The following is a 23,342-nucleotide window of genomic DNA, read 5'->3' on the forward strand; positions in this document are numbered from 1 at the left end:
TATGCTACATTTGTGATTTAATGTGATCATAAAAATGACCTGTAAAATTAATATTATTTTATATCATTTTCTGTGTCCCTTCACGTTGCAAAACAGTAACTTTAAAATAACTGTCTGTCTTCCATCATAGAATTTCCCCCAAATGTGAAGCACTCATACAAAATGTCTTGAAGTAGCAATTCTCCTCCCAAGATTTTGGTGGCTTCTGGTTTGTTACAGAGGCTGCTATTTTATCTTTGCTCCCTTTCCACTGACATTTAATAATATCTCTTATGGGAAGCAATTTATTTTAATTGTAAAATGTTTTGCTCACTGTTCTCTACTACTGGGTAATATCAAAAATCTTATTCGTTTTAACCAATTTTCCTTTCTTTAGTATATGTTGGAAAATTAATGAAAACTAGATTTTTAAAATTGAGAGTCAATGTCATGTACCTCATAAAAAATTCCCCCAGACTGAATGCATAAAATATTGAGAGCCTCAGGTATATTTTAATATTATAAACTTTTAATTGCAAGATCTACTTCATTTTTAAGACAGGTTAAGCAACTGTACATATTTATGAATCTTCAAATGTTTAAGGTAAACTATGCAGTCTTATAAAATTAAGAAGCTTGCATTAGATTTTTTAAGGAAATGCAAAATATTAAAAATTTTTCCATGTAGGTAAAAAAGTTTCTCTTGGAGTTCCTGTCATGGCTCAGTGGTTAATGAATTCGACTAGGAACCCTGAGATTGCAGGTTCTATCCCTGGCCTCACTCAGTGGGTTGAGGATCCAGCATTACCATGAGCTGTGGTGTAGGCTGGCAGCTACAGCTCTGATTAAGACCCCTAGCCTGGGAATCTCCATATGCAGCGGTTATGGCCCTGGAAAAAACAAAAAGACAAAAAAAAAAAGTTACTCTATTTTCTGAGAAACATATACAGTACTAGCTATATAATTTTTCCTATACTTATTTTTTGCATTGAAATTGATTAATGAATAAATTATGAATAATAAATTTACCAAGGCCATCATAAGAAAGTAGGTCTTTTTGGAAAGAGAAGTTTATTACTTCCAGTGGAACTAGAATACAAACTGATTTGTTTGTAAGGTTATAAACATATATATTTTTCCCAAAATTTTAAAATAATAGAGGTATTATGAATGAGATGCATTATCTACCATAGTTAAATAAGACAACCTAACACAAAATTTAAACGTATTTAATGATGTCAGTTAAGAAATTTTTTCTACTCATTTTTTATATTGTATTTATCATAATACCAACATTTTCAAATTTATATCAAGAAATTTTTTTCAGAGTTCCCATCATGGCTCAGGGGAAACAAATCTGACTAGTATCTGTGAGGAAGCAGGTTCAATCCCTGGCCTTGCTCAGTGGGTTAAGGATCTGGTGTTGCCATGAGCTGTGGTGTAGGTCATAGACTTGGCTCAGATCTGGCGTTGTTGTGGCTGTGACATAGGTTAGCAGCTACAGCTCCAATTTGACCCCTATCCTGGGAAATTAAAAAAACACACACATAAAAAAGGAAATTTTTCCAGAGGCAAACTGACATGTCATTAGATGTGTAATCATCTCTCATACTGTATATACTAGAAACTCTGGATCCAGGTCTATCAGGACAGGGGTTTATATCAGGTGAATTCACTGGCATATCACCAGCACTTACACGAGTGTCAAGCACATTATGGGGCATCAATAAGTATTTGTAAAATGAACAAAAATGTCAGTAAGTAGATATCGACTTACAAGCAAATTAATTTCCATATATGATTGTAAAAATTGCATTTTTCTATGACAAGCAGAACACATGATTACTGCCCTCAGACTTTACCTTAGACTGTCACATGAGATCTAAAATCTTAAAGTGCGTGTACCCGTGACTCTAATGGCTCTGGTTCATTAACAGCTACGAAAATTCAGTTGAAAGGCCTACACAAAGACAGAATCACACTACTGTAGGCCATGAAATGTAAACAATTACAGTTCTGATATCATCTAGGGCCAAGGTTCCATTTATCAGAATCTTAAGGCAGTAACAAGCCCATCCGCACTGACCTGTCATCCTTTTCACACAGCATACTACTTCCTCCCGCAATCCCTGTCCCTGTACGGATGATTAATATTACAGGACAAATTGACCAAACTAAGGGATACCTAGATAGCTGTTAAAATATTATTTGGGGAGTTCCCATGATGGCTCAGTGGTTAACGAACCTGACTAGCATCCATGAGGACGTGGGTTCCATCCCTGGCCTCGCTCCTAGGGTCAAGGATCTGGCTTTGCTGTTAGCTGTGCTGTAGGTCACAGATGCGGCTCGGCTCTGGCATGGCTGTGGCATAGGTTGGTTGATTCCACCCCTAGTCTGGGAACATCCTTTTGCCGTGGGTATGGCCCTAAATATAATTTGTCCATATTACATACACAATTTGGAGGGTGTCTATGACAGTATCTTTGGGAAATACTAGCGTTTGATTTGGTAGATTGAGTAAATACTGTGCATCTTTCAATACACTGGGGGCCTAAAGGGAACAAAAAGTCAGAGGAAGAGTGAATTCCCTCTCTTTTCTTGAACAGGCAAGTTCATCGTTTCCTGCTTTAGGACACTGGTGCGCCTCCAGCATTCTAACTATAGCATAGAAAGCAATAAATCCTGAAAACAAATCTGTCAAACTTTAAACTATGGCATATTTATGGAGATCTGTGAGATCTACTTAGGTTCTTCTATGTAAGACTTCATACTCTAATTTGAAAAACAGCTACAGAATAATAAAGGGCATCACTGTGTGTTGGAATACTTTTTAACTGCCCACATATGTCCTATTTGGGGAGAAACTTTTTTGTGACTGCTGATGGGAGGCAAGGGGATCAGCTCTTCTATCTCCACAGCCCCTGGCAGGCAGCTCTGGCCTGGGTGTGTGACAGAGACTCACTGGGTACTTCCACTCAGAACTTGAACACTGGACATCTCAGAACTCACAGAGCTGTTGAAGAGTCAGGCACCAATCTCTGCACAATCACATTTAAAGCAGAGCAGAGAACTGCTCATTCCCAAAGTGGTGACACAGGAAATGTGACCTAAACGCCCAGCAGATTGCACGATAGCCTTTGGTGGAGTTGGTGGTTAAGCAATTTCTTTGGGTGCACTTTCCCCTGGACTTTCGCTAAGTTCAAACATGCCTTAGAAAAGCCAGTCCATTTCTTACTGTCAAAGACCATATGTGATTCTCTCAAACTGCTAAGTTTCTGATCCTGGGCCAGTGATTGAACCCAAGCCACAGCAGCAACAATGCCAAATCCTCACAGGGAACTCCCAGTATTTTTTGTTTGTTTTTCCTTAATGCCTCTGACAGCCTTCTTCTCTTTCTCCGAGACCTCTTCTCAAGTTAACCCCTTGCTTTACTCACATTACCCACTACCTGGAGAGAGCCTCTCCCTACTGGGCCAGCTTTAGGTATACTCTTACCTCAGCAACTTTTGCTCTTTCCTCCCTAAGATATTTGTGATTCCCATTTTCTTCTTAACATTTATTTTCTAGAAGACATCAGTTTTTTCCTGGATAAACCTTAATAGTGGTTGCTGAATTTCATTACAAATTTCAAAGAACCAACTTTTGGCTTTGCTGATCCTCTTCATTTCCTTATTTTCATTTTATTTATTCATTTTCTTTGTAATGATTAGGGTTATTTGTGTTTTTCTACACATACTAAAGTTCAATGTTTTTCTCTTTTAATATATGCATTTATAGCTACACATTTTCTTTTACATAAAACATGTGCTGCATTTTGTGTCTTGATATGTATTATTATCTTCCAGTGCTAAGAAGCTTGTATATTTTCATTTTATAGGGCTGTCCAATCTAGATACTCTGCAAAGATGGAAGTATATATAACCAGTACTCTCCAGTATGTCACTAGCCATATGTGGTTACTGAACACTTGTATGTGTCCACTGCAACTGAGAAACCGAATTTTTAATTATATTTACTTTAAATTTAAATAGCGGTACATAGCTAATGCCCACCTCACTGGACAGCTTTGCATAAGAAAAAAAAAATGAGGCATTTAGCTGGTAGAGGATGGTTTTGTAACAGAAAGGTTTTAAAGAAGAATTTATTTCATAAAGGTGTATGTTTATAGGCTGGTGTAAATAGCTTAGTAGACAGGCAAATCTTGATGATTCAAAAGAGGACAAATCACACATTATGTCCTAAGTACCAAATGTCAGTGGGTATGGAATAAAATTACAAGAGAATTTATGATTAGCACACTTTTTAATATATAGTTAGCATACTTTTTAAAATTTTATGAAGAGCCTAAATATTCATCCACAGTAGCAGAAGATGAAGTACAATGTGGAGCACACACGCAGATGTGACGATGGGAGCATGCAGTCTCTTCTTTATCCAATCTGGCTTTCTTAATAATTGAACAATCCTTGCATTAGTGAAGTTGGGCAATATTTCCAGTTTAAAACTAAATCTCATAGCTACTATTGTAAAGGCTTTGATAAGTGAGAATGAGTATGATTCACTGTCTGTGATAAAAAAAAAAAGCATTTTCTCCTTTACCTATTTTTCTATATTCTTCTCTAGAATGAGGAAGAGGAGGCTGAAGCTCCATCAGGAATCTTAAACAGGAATACCTTGAAGATACTGTGGGTTTGGTTCCAGAATATCACAATAAAGCAAATATTTCAATAAAGTGAGTCACACAATTGTTTCATTTTCCCAGTGGATATAAAAGTTACATTTATACTATACTGTAGTCTGTTAAGTGTGCAACACCATTCTGTCTGAAAAAACAATGTGCATACCTTAATAAAAAATAATTTATTGCTAAAAAAAAATGCTAACTATCACCTGAGACTTCACAGACCTGTACTCTTTGCTGGCAAAGGGTATTGTCTCATTGTTGATGGTTGCTGACAGATAGTGGTGGATATTGAAGACTGGGGTGGCTGCAGCAATTTTAAAAAATAAAACAATGAAGTTTGCCCTATCGACTGATGCTTCTTTTTATGAACGGTTTCTCTGTAGCATGCAATGCTGCTATTTGTCAGCATTTTACCCACAGTAGCCCACTTCTTTCAAAATTGAAAATTCTCTCAAACCCTATCAATATTTTGTCAACTAAATTTATGTGATACGATATCCTAACTCCTTGGTTGTCACTTCCATAATCTTCACAGGATCTTCACCCTGAGTAGATTCCATCTCAAACAAACACTTTCTTTGCTCATTTATAAGAAGCAGCTCCTCCTCCTGAAAGTTATAGCATGAGATTGGAGCATGTAAGTCACACTTTTAGGCTCCACTTTTAATTCTAGTTCTTTTGCTATTTCTACCACATCTGCAATTACTTCCTCCACTTAACTCTTGGACTCCTCAAAGTCATCCACAAAGGGTTCCATCAATTCTTCCAAACTCCTGTTAATATTGATATTTTGATTTCTTCCCATGAATCACAAATGTTCTCAATAGCATCTATAATGGTGAAAACTTTCCAGAAGGTTTCCCACTTAGTTTGCCCAGATACATCAGAGAAATCACTATCTGTGGCAGTTCTAGCCTTATGAAATGTATTTCTTAAATAATAAGACTTGAAAGTTGAAATTGCTTCTTGCTCCATGGGCTGCCGAATAGGTGTTGTGTTAGCAAGCATGAAAACAACATTAATCTTGTACATCTCCATCTGAGGTCTTGGGTGACCAGGTGCATGTTGCCTATAAGCAGTAGGTTTTTGAAAGGATTCTTTTTTTCTGAGCAGTAGGTCTCACCAGTGGCCTTAAAATATTCAGTAAACTATATTGTAAACATATGTGCTGTCTTCCAGGTTTTGTTGTTCCATTTATAGAGCTCGGGCAGAGTATACTTAGCATAATTCTTAAAGACCCTGGGATTTTCGGAATGGTAAATGAGTTCTGGCTTCAACTTAAAGTCACTGGCTGCATTAATCTGAACAAGAGAGCTAGCCTGTCCTTTGGAGCTTTGAAACCAGACATAGACTCCTCCCTAGTTATGAAAGTTCTAGATGGTATCTTCTTTCAATATAAAGCTGTTCTGTCTTCTGGATATCTTGCTCCAGCTTTTACATCAGCACTTGATGCTTCACCTTGCACTTTTATGTTGAAGGCAACTTTTTTCTTTTTTTTCTTTAAACCTTATGAGTCAACCTCTGCTAGCTTCAAACTTTTCTTCTTCAGCTTCCTTACTTCTCTCAGGCTTCACAGAATTGGAGTTAGGGCCTTGCTCTGGACCAGGCTTTGGCTTAAGGCAATGTTGTGGCTGGATTGATCTTCGATCCAGACCACTAAAACTCCATATTAGTAACATTGTTGTTTAACTTCTTATTACTCATGCATTACTGGAGTGGTGTTTTGAGTTTTCTTTAAGAAATTTTCCTTTGCATTCACTACTTGGCTGTTTGGTGCAAAAGGCCTAGCTTTCAGCCTATCTCAGATTTTTTTTTCCCCCACTTTACAGCATGGGAACCAACTATCTCAGATTTTGATATACCTTCCTTACTAAGCTTAATCATTTCTAGCTCATTTTTAAATTTTTTTATTGTTATTTCCCCAATACAATTTTTTTTTCTACTGTACAGCATGGTGAGCCAGTTACACATACATGTATACGTTCTTTTTCCTCCCATTATCATGCTCCATCATGAATGACTAGACAGAGTTCTCAGTGCTACACAGTAGGATCTCACAGCTAACAGATGCAAATTATTGCATTTATAGCTTTTGATTTAAAATAAGAGATGTGTGATTTTTCCTTTCACTTGAACACTTAAGGGTAATTACAGAGTAATTAATTGGCCTAATTTTAATACTGTTGTGTCTCAAGAAATAGGCCTGAGAAAAGGGAGAGAGACCAAACAATACCCATTTGGTGGAGCAGTCAGAACACACAAGATATTTGTCGATCACATTCACCACCTTAAACAGGCTCAATTACAGTAGTAGCACCAAAGACCACTGATTACATATCACGGTAACAAATATAATAATGAAAAAGTTTGAAATATTGCAAGAATTATTAAAGTGTGACAGACATGAAGTAAACAAATGCTCTGGAAAAGTCATTCCAATAGACTTGCTTGATGCAAGGTTGCCACAAACCTTCAGTTTGTAAAAAACCAATGCAATATCTATGAAGTGCGATAAAGCAAGGTCTGCATGTATCTCTGAGGTATTGAGAATGCAGGATTCTTTTTATTAGTCTCTAGCAAGTATGAAGCCACCAAAAGAAGACAAGGATTGTCTTCTTCCAAATATGTTTTACCTGAAGGAAAGATAAGCCTCCAAACTTGCTCACACATTTTTAAAATATTTACTAAACACAATTCTTTTTTTTTTTTTTTTTAGGGCCACATCCACAGCACATGGAAGTTCCCAGGCTAGGGGTCAAATCAGAGCTGTAGCCGCTGGCCTACATCACAGCCACAGCAACACCAGATCCGAGCAGTGACTGCAACCCATACAATAGCTCATGGCAACACTGGATCCTTGGCCCACTGAGCGAGGCCAGCCAGGAATTGAACCCGCGTCCTCACTGATACTAGTCCAGTTCACTCACTACTGCTGAGCCATGATAGAAACTCTGACACAATTCTTAAAAAAGACATAATTTGGGGAGTTCCCGTCGTGGCGCAGTGGTTAACGAATCCGACTAGGAACCATGAGGTTGCGGGTTCGATCCCTGCCCTTGCTCAGTGGGTTAACGATCCGGCGTTGCTGTGAGCTGTGGTGTAGGTTGCAGACGCGGCTCGGATCCCGCGTTGCTGTGGCTCTGGTGTAGGCCGGTGGCTACAGCTCCAATTCAACCCCTAGCCTGGGAACCTCCATATGCCGCAGGAGCGGCCCAAGAAATAGCAACAATCACAACAACAACAACAACAACAAAGACAAAAGACAAAAAAAAAAAAAAAAAAAAAAAAAAAAGACATAATTTGGAAGTGATGGTAGTAACACAAACTAAAATGTGCCTGAACAAAGGCGACATTACACACGCTTCACAAGTTCCAGACAGAGCTGGTTATTAAAATAATAATAGTAAAAAACGTTTGGCCACACCATTACTTGATGTATTTTTTTGAAGTTCTTGGACCAAGAATCAAACCCACACCACAAGTAGTGACCAGAGCAATGCCAGATCCTTAACTCACTGAGCCTCCAAGTAACTCCTGATGTAGTTTTGAGGATAGACAACATTTTTATTGAGACTGCAAAACCAAAGAGAATGGTAGAAAATATTTAGAATATTTCATATGATGGCTCCTTTTTGCTGTTTTAAGCAAAGTTCTTTAAGAGAAACATGGATCCTGGATAAAGATGTCAAAGCTGCAAGCAAAAATAAAAGGAAATATTGTTATGACAGTGGGGGTGCTCTCTGCCTTTGCCCTGAAATCAAAATTCACTCAAAGTTCTGTAATTTGGAGCCTTGCTCAGGGGGAAAAGCCAACTGCTACTGCTTTGTAGCCCAAGCTGAAGCTCTTAAAGCAGTTATTGCAGGGAAGTAATAGGATAGAAACTGTATCCACCAGACTTTTTAATGCATCTTCCACTGATAATCTCTGCCATATATTGATATTAAGCATACCCATGATGACCATATTAAAAAAAATACTGTTTTCTTAATTACAGTTGCAGGATAACTGCCAATTTCAGACATAGGCATGCAAATGGAACACAGGAAGTAAAACATCTTTGTGCTTGAAAATTTTATCTAGACAAATTCTTGCTTACAATTTGTCATCCAAGGATCAGCCCAGAAGTAAAGAAAGAGGTAAACTTATAGGAATTTGGAAGTGTTAACTACAGAAACAACTAAAACCTGGGTGGCTGTACATATACCTGTACAGCCCACAGGAAAACCCTAACTCTCCACCCCCATCCCCCGCCAACCTGCACTGGTCTGTAAAGTAGTCCGTGAAACCTCTTTTTCCTAAATGCTCATCTCAGGATGAGTCACAGGAGTGATGAAGAAACGCTTGATGAATGATGGAGAGACACACGCATAGAGGAAAAAAGGGTAACGTGAAGGCCTTATTTTACTGCTAGGTAAGAAGTATCAGCAAGTCCTCATGGGTATGTTTCAGTAATTGTTCTGAGCCAGTGCCTGGTGTGTGTTTTCTCTCTGCCTTTTACTGACTGGGAAGGTTTTGTGTGTATGTGTGTATTTGCGTCTGAGGGAGATGTGCCTCCACATTCTCAACTGTGGTGTGTTGGGTCTGATGGAGCCAAATACATTGTTTTGCAGATTATATGTTACTTCTCCTCAGAAACAAACCACATCCAGATGAGATGGAAAGGACTACACATCACTCAGAGGCCTCATATTTTGAATCAAGGTTTTGAGGAGCAGGGGACGGTTACAGGGATTGTTAGTTGCCCATCCAACATACATGTTCCTCATCTTCCTTATAGACAGGACTGGGTTTAACCACTTACGGTTTTACCTGGCAGAAAGAGGCAAGAATATGACTGATTACTAATTGTTCACAGACAGTATGTATCACATTCAAACATTCTAAGAGGTTATTATCTTGTTGGATAGTCATTCTTATTGCCATGGAGCAAAGCTACTATGTGGTCTTAAGAGTTTGCTTCTTCTCATGAGCTAGTCTTGCCAAGTCCAATTAACTTTGCTTAAGGTAATAATATACCAATTAACAGTGGTTTATGTGTTTTTTCCCAAAAGAAATGTAGACACGGAAGGTTCTTGTGGCATAATCATAATATACCTGTTCAAGCATATATTATGCCCTAAAAAATGCAGAGGTAGCAATTATATTTATGGATTGAAACTGTTACTTAAGCTGTCTTTCTCAGAGCAGTGAGAATTAGTTTATATTGAAAGTTCATTTGGAAAAAATAAAAATCTTCAGTGAAAACAACCATTTATCTACTTTCCCTCTCCCATTTTGCCTTACTTAGTATGGAGTTTTATGTTTTATATTCAAAATTATATGAATTCTAACTTGACATTACTCATCTGTTCTTACATCAGGAATTAGTTTAATATTGTTGAAATTAACAGTGTATGTTTAAGTTTTCCTGTAAGAATAACAACAACAAAAGTCTTCTTTAATACAGCGTAAAGCATAATTGTACTTTTTAAGAGACACGCATGAGTCCACCCTGACTACAACATTTACCCAGATTGAAGACATATTTAAAAAATAAAAAACACTGAATTTTCAGTATTTCATTGCATGAGTAAGTGGATCTTACAATGTAGTGAACTTGATTGCTAGAATTGTTAAGTTGCTGAAACAAACTAGAAAACAGGTCAACGTAATGGTACCAGGAAAAAGAAGTAACATATTGGCTGTACATTTTGGCCATATATATATTTTTAAATCACGTGACTGACCTTTACTATTTATTGACTTAATATAATTACATTTCTGATATAAAGAGCACTTTTGAAAATAATCCTCAAAAATTAAGGTCTGAAATTATTGAACACATTTTTTAAAAGCTACATAAAGCAGAAGTACACATCTTCATATACTTTGTTGAGAATGTTTTCTGAATAGATGATTAAAAATAAAAAATAAAACTATGGTTTGATTTTACTGACAATAGCTAAGACTATAAGAATATCTGGCTCTCTGCAAACCAGATGAATGAAGTAGCATCTATAAATAGCAGGACATATTGGCTAAAAACTCCTTTAAGTAAGCAACAGGGAATTAAATTAATATCTGAGATGATATTAATTAGCAATAACTATTTTAATTATCATTGCTTCTTGTTCCTTAAATTTTAAGATTACTGAAAATTAATGAGATCATCAATTCAAACTTGTTCCAGATTTTGATAGGATTTCTTGACTACTGGGCAAATATTATGCATGAAATTATACATCTTAAGTTTAGTCACTCTAAGTCTAATGCTTACACCATGTTTTTGTGAAAAGAATAAAGAAGGCTTAGTTATAACCCAATTCAGGCAATATTAAGTGAATGAATTCTATAGTGTAGAAAATAATCCTCAGGATTCAGAGTTCTGTAAATTAGAAAATAGAGACTCGGGTTTAGGGTTGACAACATTGTATTTTGCCTTTAAAATAAGTTAAATGTACTTTTATAAATACACATACACAGAAATTCAGACTCACCTATCACTTAGAATAAATGTTTAATAGTGGAAATGATATGTAACACCATGAAAGTAAAAAGGCAACATTTAAAAACATAGGACATTTCTTGGAGTTTCTGCTGTGGTGCAGCAGAAATGAATCCAACTAGTATCCATGAGAATGCTGGTTCAATCCCTGACCTCACTCAGTGGGTCAGGGATCTGGCCTTGCTGTGAGCTGTGGTGTAGGTTGCAAATGTGTCTCAGACCCTGCATTGCTATGGCTATGGTGTAGGCTGGCAGCTATAGCTCCTATTCAACCCCTAGCCTGGGAACTTCCATATACCTCAGGTGTGGCCCTAGAAAGCAAAGCAAAAAAAAAAAAAAAAACAGACAAAAAACAAAAAACAAAACCCAGAAAACAAAAAAGGCATAGGGCATTTCTGAAAACATATATCTCTACTGTATGAAACTTACCTTGTATTTCCTTTTTTCTCTTTATTATAGAAATGTAAAATCTTTATATGGTCAGGTCCTGGTCAAAAGGTTAGCAATGGGATCCACTGGAAAAGTGGATATAATTTAGGATAGAGTCAGAAGACCCAATCTGAGTTAAGCCTCTGCTATTTACCTGTTGTCTTGCTAGAGCAGTTACATTTAAAGCCATCAATTTCTTTTTTCTTAAAGAAAAAACAAAACAAAACAAAAGATCTTCCTAATTCAAAAAGTTGTATAAAGTAAAATTTTTTTGTGAAAGCATATTGGGAATTGTACAGTTTAATAGACTAGATTTCCCTAAACAGTGCTTATAATGAATGAATGTAAAACTAGAATAAAGTCTCTTAGTGCTCAAGTATCACGGGGTGCTACATTTGACCTGGAGTATAAACAGTATATTTAATAGAAAGGACAAAGGGATAAGACTTGATTCAATTTAATGGTTCACATCTGGGTCTCAATTTCTTTATCAATAACATGGGTTCTGAATTTGGAAGACATTTCTCAACTAGTTTACATAGGTTCTGTAAACCTCCTAAAATTGGGCAAAACTATCAGGTTTCTAAGGATGTGGGTACATTTTTCAAAAATATTAAGGACCACATATTTATAAAATGAGATTCTTCTTACTATAGGAAAAAGTAAAACAAATAAATTGGATGTTCAAATTACACATTTTCAAGTTCATACAAATGTTCTCCAGAATAAATCACACACTAGGCCACAAAACAAATCTCAAGCAATTTAGGAGGATAAAAATTATATCAAACATTATTTCTGACAACAGCAGTATGAAACCATACTGTATCAGGGAAAATGTAAAACATACATGAAGGGAAAATGTACATTTAAAAATGCATTTCATGCTACTGTATAAGAATATCCATCTGCATAAAGTTGTTAATTTTCCCTAGATTATTTGGTAATTTAATATGTACCCATCAATATCAAAGGCATCTATTTCTGATACCAAAGTTGACATCCAATCTAAAGTTCAGATGAAAATTAACAATCAAAATAATCACAAAAACTCTGGAAAGGAAAATCAATGACTCAATACTAGCTCTATGAGGTATTCAAAAATACCTTATATTTATTTTATCCTAAATAAAATACTGTGGTGCCACTCTTTGAATAGGCAGAGACCAATAATTCAAAGAAATCATCCAGAAATGTATTCATATCACCAGAATAATGCATAATAAAAGTGGCATTTCAAAGACTGATTTAAAAAATCAATAATGTTTAATAACTAATAAGTAGTTTGCGAAAAAAATATGATGTGCTGTGGATGCATCCTCCACACTGTATAATTTGTATATCATGCAAATTATAAGTGAGTCAGAATTTTAAATGTAAAAACTAAAGTAAAAAAGGAATAAGAAAAATTGATAATTACCTCTACGCTTAAAGTTAGCTTGACTTTTAATTTCAAGAGAAGGAATTTACAGCTCTTTTGAACTGAGTCTTAACTTTTAGTCTTGAAGTGGAAGACTTTCTATTTGCCAAAAAAAATTCCAAATCAATTTATAAACTGTAACTAAATATACACTTTAAAAAACTCTGTATACCTAAATAATATATAAACAAAGCCAAAATACAAGTGATACACCGGGAAAGTATTTGCAGTTTATGGCGTAAGCAATGGATTAAACTCCCTATTATGTAAAGAGCTAGTATAATTTAAGAAGGAAAAAATATCTAGCAGCAACACTTAAACTAGTAAATTGGCAAAAAAATTTAAACTGTATAATGATAATTTCTACTTAAAATTATGAGATTTCTAATCTCATTCACAATGAGAAAAGCAACTTAAAGTGCATTGATATATCATTTATCAGTTGTCAGATTGACAATAATCAAATAGTTTGTAAATACTGTTAGAACAGCCATAGCGAAATTTGCTTCTTAGTGCATTGTAGATTGGAGTACAAACTGAAAAACTCTTATGGAAAATCTTATGGATAATCTGGCTCTATCATCATGACTAACACATCTAGGGCTTATGAAAAACAACCAAAAAATTTTTATTCAATAAATATACTGCCTATGAATTGATATTTGCTAGTGAAAGTACAAATTTGCAAAGCAATGTTATGGTATGCCGTATTTATGGAAGGGATAAAAAAGAGCACATAATCATATTTTATAATGAAATACTAGAATGATGCACAAGGAATAATGAAAATGGTTGCTTAGGATTAAATGCAGTTAAAATGAGGAAAGAATAGGGAGTTTCCATTGTGGCTCAATGGGTTAAGAAACCTACTAGTATCCATGAGGATGCAGGTTGAATCCCTGGCCTCGCTCAGTGGGTTAAGGATCTGGTGTTGCTATAAGCTGCAGTGTAGGTTGCAGATGTGGCTCAGATCTGGTTTTGCTGTGGCTGGGGCGTAGACTAGAAGCTGCAACTCCAATTTTACCCCTAGCCAGGGAACTTGCATATGCCACAGGTTTGGGCCTAAAACAAACAAGCAAACAAACAAAACGAAGGAAAGAATAAGTTAGGAAAAGGAATAGGATCATTTCAATGTATAGCTTTGTGTATTCTAATATTTGGACCAATGTTTGCATTATCTGTAGATTTAGATTTAATGATTTATTTAAAAATTTTAATTTGAATATATTCCTGATTTGGTTCCTCATGGATTTAATTTTACCCCATCCTTACTGATCTGAACATACTGAAACTATAGTATCATCTGTAAATTGTTAAAATAAATCAAATATTAAGTTTCTTCTGCATTTTGTAATTTCATTAAAAAAGAGTAGCTTTTAAAATATTTTTCTGGAAATGCACTTATTTATATAGCGGTGTGCATGTATAGATACACTGAGAGAAGATTGAGCCAGTTTCATGAAAGTACCTCTTCATCTATTCAGCTGAGGTACATGCTCTGGGTGAGCGTGCATACAGACATACATATGTAATATTTTCAGACTTTATCTACTTCCAAACCACTAGCAGCAAGGGTGCAGATGGAACTATATGCTAATGAATGTGAGGGGAAGCATGCTCCTGCAGAAGGACTGCTCTTGTATGTTTAGAACTAGCTATCTACTAAGGGGTTTCTCTTTTCAGCACTTAGCTCTTGGCTGTATGTGGCTATGCACATATTAGCTGTTGGCTCTGTGGACAATGGCCAAAAGTCTGACCTGGCCCACAGATGAAGAACCTATAGAGGTAGGGGAGAAAGGGAAGCTTTAAGTAAGTGGTTTTTAGACAGGTGGAGGATTCATAAGAAGCAGTCTTTCTTGAGTATAGAGAGGTAAATCCCTTTGTAACCTGTGATAGACAAATCTCTGCAGCTGCCACTACTGGTTTGCTAAATGTTTCTCTATTTCCATGATAATTGGTCCTCGGTGTGTCAAGATCTGTCTGGGCTATTTGCTGCTTATACAGACACTCAGCAATTCTCAGCATACACAGTGCAGGTTAACCCCAACCCTGATGATGCCAATTGAGGAGATTTCCTTTAAAAATTTCTATTCAATTTATTTAAACTAAAAATGCATCTATGTATATTATGCATATAATATATACATTTTAATTTATGTAATGTCTACTCTATAATCTAAAATTCTAAAATGATACATAATATATTTATACTAAATATGCTTCCCAATAAGAATCTGACAATAACTAAATGCATTTCACACCGCATCTGTTTAGTAGTATATATATATTGCCAGCATACAGTAAAACTGTTTTCAGGCTAGATGTATTATTAACTATTACTTTAAAATGTCAGTTTATATTGCCTTAGTAATCAGTGAACTGACAGTAGATCAAGCTCATTAAATTACAGTTGTTTCTGAGATGATATTAAATTATTTATGAATGAACAATTCCCTGAAATTTAGGTCACTAATGAAAACCTTTACATTTATCTAAAATGTTTAGGAAAATTAAACTTTAATTCTTCACATATTTGGCACATACATAGAAGCTTAGAGAATGAATTCATACAATGTCAATATAATAGTTATATTGAGAATAATTTTAAAAAGCTGAATTTTAGATAAAGTGATAGAAATTAGAATTGACTATCATCAATCTTCTGAAAAAGAACTGTATTCTAATTTTAGAAAAATATAGACAAAGGATGTTCTTCCTTTGCAATTGTTATACCGTAAACACTATAAAAATCTATACAACAGAGAACATTCAAATCTTCAACCATTTTTCTTCAGAGTATAAAGCATGTTATATCCTCTACATGTAGAAATCAGATTTTACGATGTTATTTTTCTATAAAAATGAAACAAACATTGAGTTCTACAAAGATGAGAATTAGAATAAAACCTGAAGATTGGAAAATACATGATAAAAGCCCAAGTTTAGAATGTATAAAATCTAAATATTTCACAAGTTTTCACAAGTTTTCTAATGCATAAAATCTAAATATTTCACAAGTTTTCTAAAGACAACATGTTTAATAGCTGATGATACGGAACTGATGGTAATTACTGAAAATGTAAACTGGAGGAGAACAGTTAGCAGAAGAGCTAAGAATGCCAATTTATTGATTATTAAATAGAGAAACAATGTCATCAAGATAAAATTATATAGCGGTTCCCATCATGGCTCAGAGGTAACAAACCTGACTAGTACTCATGAGGATGCCAGTTCAATCCTGGCCTTGTTTGGTGGGTTAGGTGTTGCCATGAGCTATGGCATAGGCTGCAGATGCGGCTTGGATCCTGTGTTGCTATGGCTGTGGTGTAGGCCAGCAGCTTTAGCTCTGATTTGACCCCTAGCCTGGGAACATCCATATGCCATGGAAGCGGCCCTAAAAAGACCCCCCCAAAAATCATATAAATTAAATAAAATATAATTAATATGATTAGTACTTAAAATGTTAGTGTTTTAAATGATATTCTGCTTATTTTTTAGGGATAAATGAGTGAACTGGAATTAGTCTCTAAATGCAAAGAAATCCCAACAAAATACAGTAATGTGTGTGCACATCTGTGTGAAAACTGACAATCTTAAACTTTCATGAAAGTGCACATAACTAATTTGTACTTTATTTATATATAAATATAAATTTATATGTGCATATACATATATGTACCTATATTTACTCATGTTTCATATGTTTATCATCAAATACAAAATATTTACGTCCTTGGGAAAGATTTGAAACTTTTAAGTTGATGATATTTAGATGAGATTTATATTTAGAGTTAATATTTTAAAGTGTTAGCTGTGGGGATGTTGGGATGTGGTAAATGCATTTTGCACATGGGACAAATGTGAATTTAGGAGGACAGAGAGCAAACTGTATTGAGTTAGTCTCCCTCCAAAATTCCTGTCCATACAGAACCTCAGAATGTGACCTTATTTGGAAATAGGTCGTCCACAGATGTAATTGCAATGCAGCAGGAACTTATGGGGCCTTCCCAGGACAGACCCTCACCATGTCCTCTGCCTGCCTTCTCTTTATAGGAAAGCTGTAGTCTCCCAGGCCACCTCTGAGTCACAAAAGCCTGGTCCAGGAATTAATTATTGAAAGGATGTGAACATCTAGTGACAAAAATAACATGTGCAGCCACAGAATCTTTAGTTCCTCCCTGAAATACAGAGATAACAGTATCTGATGCACATTACTGAGCTGTTTTACAAATACTAAAACCCCACCAAAGGGAAGAAGTTAACCACCTGATAACCATGAGCATCACCTTCCTCACCTTGCCTTTAAAAAACACTTCCCTGAAGTCTGCGTTTTTCAAGCATGAGTTGTCTAGACTCCTTGTTTGGTGTATACAATAAACACTGAACTTCCTTTCACCACAATCCTGTGTCAGTAGATTTGCTGACTGCATGCAGGGCCCAAGTTTGGGTCAGTAACATAAAGTTTTTTTGTTTGTTTGTTTTTGTTTTTTTGCTTTTAGGGCCGCACTGGCAGCATATGGAGGTTCCCAGGCTGGGGGTCAAATCGGAGCCACAGCTGTTGGCCTACACCACAGTCACAGCCACACCAGATCTGAGCCATGTCTGTGGTCTATATCGCAGCTCACAGCAATGCCAGATCCCCAACCCACTGAGTATAAGCCTGGGATCGAACTCGCAACCTCATGGTTCCTAGTCGGATTCGTATCTGCTGCACCACAAGGCGAACTCCTGGTTCAGTAACATAAAGTTATGATGAAGTCACACTGGATTTGTTTGGTATCCTTATGAGAGAGTCATGTGAACACAGAGACACTCAGAAGAGATGGCCATGAAAACAGATGTATAAATTGAAGTGATGCAGTTATTAGGCAAGGAAAGGCAAAAATTGCTGTCAACTGCCAAGAGCTAGGAAGAAGCAAAAAAGAAATCTTATTGGTCTGCTGACACTTTGATTCTGAACTTCTAGCTTCAAGAAATATGACAAAATAAATTTCTTTTATTTTAAGCCATTTAGTTTGTAGTACTTGGCTTAAGAAGCCCCAGGACACTAATAAACTGAGCATAACACTTGCAAGATTTTTCTCTATTTCAAAAGCTAAAGGCTTAGGACTCAGCTTCACTATGTTTCCAAGGAAGCCGACTTAGAAAGAGGGAAGGGGAAATGGTCTCTGCCTTAATAAATGGAGAAAATAACTTTTCAAATACTCTTAAAATATTTTTAAAATATTTGAATATTCCAAAGCGGGTTATATATATTTTATGTATTGTGCAGTAAATTTAAATGAAATTTTTGTAAAAATTTATTTATGTTTTTTAAAAACTAAAAATTAGATGGTAAGAGAAGAAATGTTTTATGCACAATTTTATATATTTCTTTACTTACATAAATGTAAATGCTACCCATAGTAATCACTTTGCATGATGAATATCTGACAGCCAGAGAGCCCAACATAAATGATTACTGAGTACTTATAACAAGTGTATAGAAGATAACTTGATGGGTAGCTTAACAAAAAAAAAAAAAGAAAGAAAAATTCACAGATTATATTTAGTGAATATCTTTATCCCATTGGAGCCATTAGATTCCTATTAGTAAATAGGTATTCTCAGTTTGCATTCTGCAGTATGATTCTTGAAATAACATAAATTAATTTTTTGACAGCTGATATATTTACAGTGGACTCAAATGGTATATTGCATTTATGAGGCATCTATTTGTGGTATGCGTGGTACTTGGTGTTTTTTTCTTACAAAAACAGAATAAGATATTATCTCTATTTTGTTGATGAGATATTGAAACTTAGAGTAGTTAATTAATGATTTCAAGTTCACCAAGTGGGTAAAAGTAAAAGGAGGAGCTTAGTCTCTCCAAAATCATATTGTTTTTCTCTGATATTTTATGGCACACTGTACCCATGCAGAATCTTGAATTATTCTTTTTCTAGGATTTCTGGTCTATAACTCTATTAAGTGGATTGCTAATAAAATGCACTGAACCTCATTTTTGATTAATGACAATGAAGTGGACTTTGTTGGCTATATGTTGTCTACAACACAGAATTGAAGCATCAGCTTTTCTATCTTCTCCAAGGCAAATTCAGAAAGATAAATAATAAATTTAAGGAAAACATTTTACAGAGATTTTATGATCCCAAATAACATACTTTATGTCTTTACTCCAACAAAAATCTCCATTGCCATGGAAACCCACATAACCATAGGGACATCAAGAAAGATTTATACTGACATCAATTTAAGGTACTTGTCTTTTCCTTTGATATCTAGAGATTAACACATAACCAATACATTTGTCTTTGTGATTCAAAGATCACAAATTACCAAATTCTACATATCCCTAAGGGGGATCCCATCAAAGGGTGATATTACATAACAGGAGATAGCTAAAACAATTATTTGGAAAAACTAGGAAAAAAGAAACCATGGGAATGCCATTATGCAAATGAATGACCACTTAAAACAATCTAATGCTATTATGTATTAAAGGGAAAGATTCAAATCTAAATGATCTGCTTTTCCTTGATCATATCCAAGCTGACTTTGTGTTACATCTTTTAACCTTTGATATTCTTTATAATTCCTGTTCTAAATAAAAATTTCTTTATTTTTTTACCTTCTTGAATTTTCATCATTTACATTAAAAGAAAATTATGTTATTTGTCAAACCACCAAAGGAACTGAAAATAGCAGATCCTAAAAATTTGCAAAAGATCAGGTGCCCTGAATTTTAAACCAATACAATTATCTAGGTAATTTTCTCTCAAGTTTCTCTGAACAGAGGTTATTCATCTCTGTGAGATTAATTTGGTAAAAAAATAATAGACTGATTCCATTACTTCAGTTAATCTAGATTTTGTTTCTTTTCCCAGGAAGGTAGGCCAAATGATAGTCCACTACTGGGGCCAAATATCACCAGTTTTTACTCCTTATTATACATTAACAAATAGAATGGTAAAATTAAAACTAAGATATTGAATTTACTGGTGAAATATAATTAAAGACAAAATCTCCTTGCAACTCAGAAATCCTTTCCACAAGGGTAGTTGAGAAAGACAGCACTTTTATTAATGAAAAACTATTAAGAAGGGAAATTTCCCCCTCTACACGTCTTGGATTCTTGTGGCTGGACTAATAATAAAGTTTACACAAGAACAGATTAACAAGAGAAAAGAAAAAAAATGTTTAATTTGTGTGCATGGAGGTGTCATAAAAAGACCTAAGCAATGGCCAAAGAGGGAAGGTTTTACACTTTTTAGACAAAGAAACAATACATATATGAGGAATTCTCAGGATGAAGAAATTTAGGCTTTGGGTGCTAAGAATCTAACCAATGTTGGCTTGCAATAGTAAATTAAAGTAACAAGGTTTGTTTACACTGGCCTCTAGGCCCTGAACTTGCTATTTTCTGGTGATCCACCTCCAGATGCAGGGAGGGCACCTTTCACAGGAGGAATTTACTTCCTGCTTTCAGAGGCACAGAGGAGGGTCAGAGTCTCCTTCTTGCACAGGCTGCTTCTCAAGCAACTTCAATTCAAAGTAATCAATATCGACTGTGACATATTTTGGGGCTGTCCCCCTGGGCCTCAACAAAGCCTTAAACCAGAATGTGATGTGTCAGAGGAAATTCACCAAGAGATTGCAAAGACAGAAATAAATCTCACGCTTTATAAAGCAAAGCAGATACAGTACATTATTCTCAACATAAACAATAACCTGTCCTCAAGTCAGAAGTCTTGACACATCTAGTGTCACAGATAGTTCATCCCAACTTTACTTGGTAGATGGGGTATCGTTCTGTGTGAACTTTTCCAGAGGAGAAAAATACTTTTTTAAGACCTTTTGTCTTAAAGACAGGAGGTGTTTTTTTTTTTTTTTTTGAACAAAGGCCCCTAGGCTCTAGTCCTCATGACTTTTATTTTATTTTATTTTGTCTTTCAGGGCCACACCTGGGGCATACGGAGGTTTCCAGGCTAGGGGTCCATTCGGAGCTGTAGCCATCAACCTACGCCAGAGCCACAGCAACTTGGGATCTGAGCCTCGTCTGCGACCTACATCACAGCTCACAGCAACGCTACATCCCCAACCCACTGAATGAGGCCAAGGATCGAACCAGCGAACCAGCGTTCTCAAGGATGCCAGTGAGGTTTGTTAACCGCCCCAGCCAAGATGGGAACTCCAGGAGGTATTTTCTTAACTTGAAGCAAGGAGACCACCAAACTAGGAGACAGGATGCAAATCTCCCTAGATTTTTACATTTCAATGAGATTCTCACACCCTTGAGAAAGAAACTTCTGAGTCCTTTAGGAAAAGGCTGTGAAATAAAATTTGTATTTTATGGCAAGATAAAAATTTAAGCATCAAAATATTTTATCTGCCTTTGGCATCCTTTCTCCCATCTACTGTGTATTTTGTAATTGCAATATGCCTTGATCAAACCTCTCCACTGGCCAAAAAACCTGCTCAACCATAAAGAGCAACATTCTCCAGGCAAAAACAAGACAACTCCTTAACATATAACATTCCTCCTTGATTCTGTAAGGGGTTATGATGACCGACCACTTTGTACTTATAGATCTGGATTGTGCAAACTACGTCATTTAATGCACAGCCCTCTGTCTCAACAACCTATATAACTGTGTTTGACCTCTAAAGGACAGAACAGTTCGCAGAGCCTTCTGTGGGTCTGTTCCTGGGTTACTGTCCTCAATTTGGCTTGAACAAAAGTTTCTATTTCTTTCTTTCTTTTTTTTTAATTTAAATTAATTAATTAAAATAACACAAATGAATTTATCACATCTGTAGTTGTATAATGATCATAACAATCCAGTTTCACAGGATTTTCATCCCACAGCCCAAGCACATCCCCCACCCCCCAAACTGTCTCCTCTGGAGACCATAAGTTTTTCTTCAATGTCCATTTCTTTCTTAGATCTACTTGTTACAGGCTTCAAGTTCCCTTGAAGGAGATTAAACCCAAAGCCTCTGGCTATGTCTCATTACAATGCCCCTTCCCCACCTTGAGCAGCCTGGGTTGCTCACTTCTTACTAGGGAAGGAATGTCGGCCATTCCTCTCCCCACCGATGTGTAAACTGTTCCCCGTGCAAATAAGATCTTCACCATGGGAATGTAAAAACAATTGTAAAGTGAGTAGGTCCCTCTTTTTAACCACACATGCACAAGCATGAGCTCTCTCCCTGAAAATGTACTTTTGCTTTAATAAATTTGTAAAATGCCAGACTGCCTGCCTCCATCTTCACATGGCAAGACCACCGGCTCCTCTGTCTCAGCACCAGCACCCTTGCAGCACTTTGCAGCTGCAACAGCACTCACCACCCCACCCTGCGCCTACCAGACTGCTCACACCTCCAAGTCCTTGTTGCGAATGGGCAAGAATCAAGAGAAATAATGCAGAGATGGTTGATAAACTGATTAATTTTTCATCAACAGGTCTATCTAGTTTACAAAAGGATTTTATATACATATACCCACATACAGTTCAAAGAGAGAAGTACTTACAACTTCAAGATCTCTAAGGTAAATTCTCTAAGAAAAAAGGAGGGAGGGAACTCTTCCAGAATACTTTCAACAAGGATAACTGTCTCTTACTTTTCATTTACTGTGATTCTCAATCATTACATCATTTCTAAGGAATCTGATACTTTGTGTCACTGCATTTTACTTTACATATCACATAAAATTCAGTTTTAATTAGCTACTTTTATAGAAAGGCACTCTCTTCTTAAAAGATACCATGTTAACCAATATCTAGCAAAACAACATATACACTTTAAATCTGAATGTAGTATCACATAACAGGATAATGTAAACAGATTAGTAAGGTTCTTTTACCAAAAACTTTCTCCCCATAAAGTATTAGAAAACTCCAACATAATTAAAAGATAAATGGTATTAATTACCAGAAATACAGATAAATCTCATGTAAGATCAATAGACACTGATAGTTTTGCTCTGACAGAACAGAAATTTGGTTTTCCCACTGAATTGTAACCTAGAAGGATCAGCCTCTTTGGGGTTTTATTCCTCTTAACAAAAGCAGCAATAATAAAGCTTTCTACTTTGTTATTACCAGAATTACATATGATAGGCATGTTTTTATTGAGGGCTTACTATGTCACAGTTGGCAACAATAATTTCAGAACAGGAGCAGTGAACTTACATTGAAAAGAACTGCCTCTGTGTATTTATTCATTACTACCTTTGAAAGTTAGTGTAAACATTCTTAAAAAATATTTAATCAAGGATATAATGTGCTAAGGAGTGAGTCAATTTAAAGTGTTCTAGTTGAAAAAAGACTTTTAACAAAGTA

At 35.8% G+C, this 23,342-nt stretch overlaps 1 protein-coding gene across 7 annotated transcripts in view; it reads right to left on the reverse strand.

Moving 5' to 3' along the window:
* Positions 1–23,342, reverse strand: part of LOC146398664 (uncharacterized) — a 304,287-nt gene that overhangs the window by 249,106 nt on the left and 31,839 nt on the right. The gene's annotated exons all lie outside the window — the stretch shown is intronic.

This window comes from Sus scrofa, chromosome 11, assembly GCF_054392235.1.
Source record: "Sus scrofa isolate SSC_HxYL_T2T_F1_AM1 chromosome 11, Sscrofa_HxYL_maternal_Yorkshire_Landrace_v2.0, whole genome shotgun sequence".
Classification (NCBI taxonomy): Eukaryota; Metazoa; Chordata; class Mammalia; order Artiodactyla; family Suidae; genus Sus; species Sus scrofa.